Source organism: Schistocerca piceifrons, chromosome 10 (genome assembly GCF_021461385.2).
Source record: "Schistocerca piceifrons isolate TAMUIC-IGC-003096 chromosome 10, iqSchPice1.1, whole genome shotgun sequence".
Taxonomy (NCBI): Eukaryota; Metazoa; Arthropoda; class Insecta; order Orthoptera; family Acrididae; genus Schistocerca; species Schistocerca piceifrons.
In genome coordinates, this window is record NC_060147.1 from 122,985,534 (window position 1) to 122,990,812 (window position 5,279).

The 5,279-nt window shown below is 45.2% G+C and overlaps 1 pseudogene; it reads left to right on the forward strand.

The window, feature by feature from the left end:
• Nucleotides 1-1,057: 1,057 nt before the first annotated feature.
• LOC124719343 lies at nucleotides 1,058-1,175 on the forward strand (annotated as a pseudogene).
• Nucleotides 1,176-5,279: the final 4,104 nt, after the last annotated feature.

Consider the following 5,279-nt stretch of genomic DNA (forward strand, 5'->3'; position numbering starts at 1 on the left):
ATGCAGGTTCTATTTCTGCTGAGTATAAACTGAATGAAAGTTACAGGTTCTTGGGAATAAGCTGATGTTGTTAACAAGGAACGACAGTAAAGACTAGTGAACAGGGGTCGACAAGAGGTTCGCGAACTTACACCACTTATTGCCCGAACCGCCCGGTTCTGGACCAAAAACATCCTTTTAGAATGGAAAGAGTTACCCCAAAATATAATACCATACGACATAAGCAGAGTAGACTAATTTTCTTACTTCAGAAACCGTTCAAATAGTGTAGTCGAGAACTGGCCAATGTGATTAATTGTGATCATTCCACCATCGTGCAATATTTGCATGCAATGGGGAACGTTCAAAAATCGGATGTATGGGTGTGCTCTAAGCCAAAATCACAAAAATCAGCTGGTGGCCATATGTCCATCTCTGCTTGATCGTCATCAATTGGCATCGTGATCAAGACGGACGATTCCTATGTTATATCATTACTAGTGACGTGAAATGGTGTCTTTACGCTAACGTAAGGAAAAGAAAGGAATGGTTGAGACCAAACAAAGCAGCAACTGCCCGTAGAAGGACCTGCGCGCATCCGTGAAAGGTAATACATCTGGTGGAACAATAGCGATGTGGTGTTCTAGGAATTGCTTCCCCGAGTTGTAACCATGGTTGCTGACATTTATTGTCAACAACTGAGACATCTTTCAGATGCAGTGCAAGAACAACGACCAGGAAGACTCCGTGAAGTGATGGTGCTCCACGCGAACACCTTCCCCCATTCTGCCAGACTGACGAAAACACTATACAGGAGTTGGTTTGTGAAGTCACTTCGCACCCACATTATTCACCTGATCTTGCGCCATCAGATTTTCACCTTTTTCGCCATCAATCGAACAACCTACAAGAAACATCATTTCCGGATGAAGACGTGCTCCAAACATGGATCGATGAGTTATTCACTTCAAAGTTAAATGATTTCTACTGTCGCGGCATCGGAAAGTTACCCCAGCGTTGGTAGACTGCTGTAAACAGTGAAAGAGAATAGATTATTGAAGACTAGTCTCTGTTATGTGCCAACGGCCTTGCCGCAGTGGTAACACCGGTCCCCGTCAGATCACCGAAGTTAAGCGCTGTCGGGCTGGGCTAGAACTTGGATGGGTGACCATCCGGTCTGCCGAGCGCTTTTGGCAAGCGGGGTGCACTCAGCCTCGTGATGCCAACTGAGCAGCTACTTGATTGAGAAGTAGCGGCTCCGGTCTCGGAAACTGACATACGGGCGGGAGAGCGGTGTGCTGACCATCCATATTCACGTCCAGCTACGTCTTTGGTCTGAGGAATACGCGGCGGCCGATCGGTACCGTGGGACCTTCCAAAGCCTCTTTGGGCGGAGTTTAGTTTCAAGTACATAGTAAGTGCTGGTGATGATATGGGTACGTCTGATATTTATACAAATAACTGAGACCAACAGAGGGCACTACAGCTAGGATATACGGGTAACCAGTATCGCAAATTTACTAGTTACAATGCAGCGTGTGTAGTCATTAATTAAAATTAGTGCCTATAGCAAAATGAGCGTCTAACAATAAAACATGTACTGTTATATAATATGCGGAATTAGTTCCATACTTAAAATCCACATTAAAAGTGTAAATAGTAATAATGGGTAAGCTCCTAACCAGGCAAAATAAAATACGCAGTTGTGTAGAAGCCAGTATAAAAATTTTTAAAAACATTCGCATCCATAAATTGAAATCTTCCAGCACAGGAAAACAATTTAACCATTGCCGTAAATGTAAGGTAACTAACGAAACAGTGACTGTTAGTTAAAAAGTCGATAGTCGATAGCACATTTGGAGGGTGGTCTCAATGGCGGCACATCGTGGCTTCTCTGTATAATTTTCTTGTTTTCCTGCGGCGGAACTCGCGGAGGAAGACCACAGCCTCCTCGTCTCCGGCAGCCGGCGCACACGGCCGGAAGCCAAGCTGCTGGGGCGCTCGACGCTGCTCAGACCAGTAGGTTTCTGAATACATCAGAACAAGCAGTCAGGTTAAACTCATTCTGTTCATTCAGCAGTAAATCCGCTTGCCGTCTTCTGTGTACATACATCTCCATTTGCTCGAGTGGCTTCAGTAATTGCCCATTTTGCGCTGTGTCCAACACTTTTACATTGTCCTCTATGGTTTTGTCGAATGTTTTTCTCTATCCAAATGTGCAGCGAAAGCGCGCTTATTTTGGTAACACGTGTGCTCTCGAAAACGAGTCTTGAAATTCCTTCCAGTCAGATCGATATAAGACATGTCTCAGTACTGGCAGTTGATCTTATAGACCCCAGATTCTAAATACAGTGCCTTTCACAAGTTTTGGAACAAACAGAATAGTTTTGTATTTACTTTGAGAAGTAACATCTAGACAATTAAACATAACATGTTTGTTATTCCAACAAACAGAAAGATCCCAGAATGAGATTTTCACTCTGCAGCGGAGTGTGCGCTGATATGAAACTTCCTGGCAGATTAAAACTGTGTGCCGGACCGAGACTCGACCTCGGGACCTTTGCCTTTCGCGGGCAAGTGCTCTACCAACTGAGCTACCCAAGCACGACTCACGTCCGGTACCCACAGCTTTACTTCTGCCAGTATCTCGTCTCCTACCTTCCAAACTTTACAGAAGTTCTCTTGTGAAACTTGCAGAATTAGCACTCCTGGAAGAAAGGGTATTGCGGAGACATGGCTTAGCCACAAAGGTAGAAGACGAGGTACTGGGGGAATTAAAAATTTGAGGACGGGGCGTGAGTCGTGCTTGGGTAGCTTACTTGGTAGAGCACTTGCCCGCAAAAGGCAAAGGTCCCGAGTTCAAAAAATGGCTCTGAGCACTATGGGACTTAACATCTTAGGTTATCAGTCCCCTAGAACTTAGAACTAGTTAAACCTAACTAACCTATGGACATCACACACATCCATGCCCGAGGCAGGATTCGAACCTGCGACCCAAGCAGTTGCGCGGTTCCGGACTGCGGCGCCTAGAACCGCACGGCCACCGCGGCCGGCCGGTCCCGAGTTCGAGTCTCGGTCCGGCACACAGTTTTAATCTGCCAGGAAGTTTCAAACGCAATGATGTTCACAGAGCAATAAATTGAACATTTTACTTCATTTAATGACTCACAAAATACAAATAATTTCATATTTATGTAAAGTAACATCAATTTGCCTTCGTAATAGTTTTGGTACAAAGTGCATGAATAAACCAAAAACTAGGAAATAATGAGGAATTAGTACTTTGTACTTCTGCCTCGACGTTGTAACACTTGTGTCAGCATACTTTGTACAAGCTTCTGTAAGTACGAAATACTTAGATCTCCCCATTCTTCTTGCAGTACTCTCCTGACGCCTTGTTCGGACTGTCTGGGGACTTTTAGAATATTTCTTTCCAACGTATCTCATAAATTCTCTAGGGAGTTCATGTCCAGACTTCGTGGAGGGGGACCGACAACTTTTGGACAGTTATACAGGAGCCACAACCGTATGACATAGGCGGTATGTTTGGGGTCGTTGTCCTGATAAAATATGAGTCTCCAATCCCCATATTTTCTGCGCTCTTCTTCCAATTGTTCCTAAGCTTTTGCAGATATAATTTTTTTATCGAATATTTCGTCAATGAACACCAGCTCACCCACTCCCTTGGTCGACATATAACACCAAACCATAACGTGGCCCCTGACATGTTTCACTGTAGCTTGCATATTTTTTTCTTCCAGCACTTTATTGGGCTGCCACCAGACCGTTATTCGTCCATCCTGTCCAGCTATGTAAAATTTTGATGCATCCGAAAAAATTACTTGATTCCACCACACCATGTGATTGTTTGTGTGTTCCCTTGCGAATAGCAACCTCTTCTTCCTATTGACAGGACTAATGTGAGGCTTCCGTCTTGCAATTCGCCTGCGGTAATTATCCCTGTAGGGTACTCGTCTGACTGTGCTACGACGGGCCTTCTTCCCAAACTCTTCTTCACTCTCAATGGCAATTCGTGTAGCTGTTCCTCGTGGATCTTTCTTGACATTTTGTACTACTGCCCTCTCCTCTCTCCTCACAAATATCTTCGGACGGCTTGTCTGTGGCAGATTTTCTATCCTGCATTCATAATTATATCGACGGGCGATGTTACCTATAGTAAGAAACTTCCTGGCAGATTAAAACTGTGTGCCCGACCGAGATTCGAACTCGGGACCTTTGCTTTTCGTGGGCAAGTGCTCTACCAACTGAGCTACCCAAGCACGACTCACGCCCCGTCCTCACAGCTTCACTTCTGCCAGTACCTCGTCTCCTACCTTCCAAACTTTACAGAAGCTCTCCTGCGAACCTTGCAGAACTAGCACTCCTGGAAGAAAGGGTATTGCGGAGACATGGCTTAGCCACAAAGGTAGAAGACGAGGTACGGGGGGAATTAAAGCTTTGAGGACGGGGCGTGAGTCGTGCTTGCGTAGCTTAGTTGGTAGAGCACTTGCCCACGAAAGGCAAAGGTCCCGAGTTCGAGTCTCGGTCCGGCACACAGTTTTAATCTGCCAGGAAGTTTCATACCAGCGCACACTCCGCTGCAGAGTGAATATCTCATTCTTACCTACAGTACTTTTCTTCATATTCAGTAAGGTTGCTGTTTCCCAGCATGTTCTTCCATTTTCGTGGTGGAATATTACTAAGTGCTTCTGTTCAAAAGTGCTGTTTTCACCTCTACGTACCATCGTACACAAAAACACTTGTTTCCTGTGAGCTATCGACAGGTAACGGCTGACATCGCAGGAAGTAGCGAATAACAGTGATATGCACACTGACACTGCTGCCAACATTTGTCCCAAAACTTCTGACTTGCAGAGTTTCATATCTCGCAGTAAGAAATGGGTCTCGTTCTGTTTTAAACAAGCAATCATAAGTGATTGCACTTTCCATCGGCTATAATTACTAAGACAACTAGCAAACGTACATCTTTATTTCCGTTCAAATGCCTCTGAGCACTATGCGACTTAACTTCTGAGGTCATCAGTCGCCTAGCACTTAGAACTAATTAAACCTAACTAACCTAAGGACATCACACACATCCATGCCCGAGGCAGGATTCGAACCCGCTACCGTAGCGGTCGCTCGGCTCCAGACTGTAGCGCCTAGAACCGCACGTCCACTCCGGCCGGCTTTATTTCCGTATTAACCATCAGAAATTGTTTCACACCCAGACATACTGTGCACAATGTTTTGTCCCAAAACTTATGAGGGGCGCAGTATCTGTTGCTATTGTTGGCAAC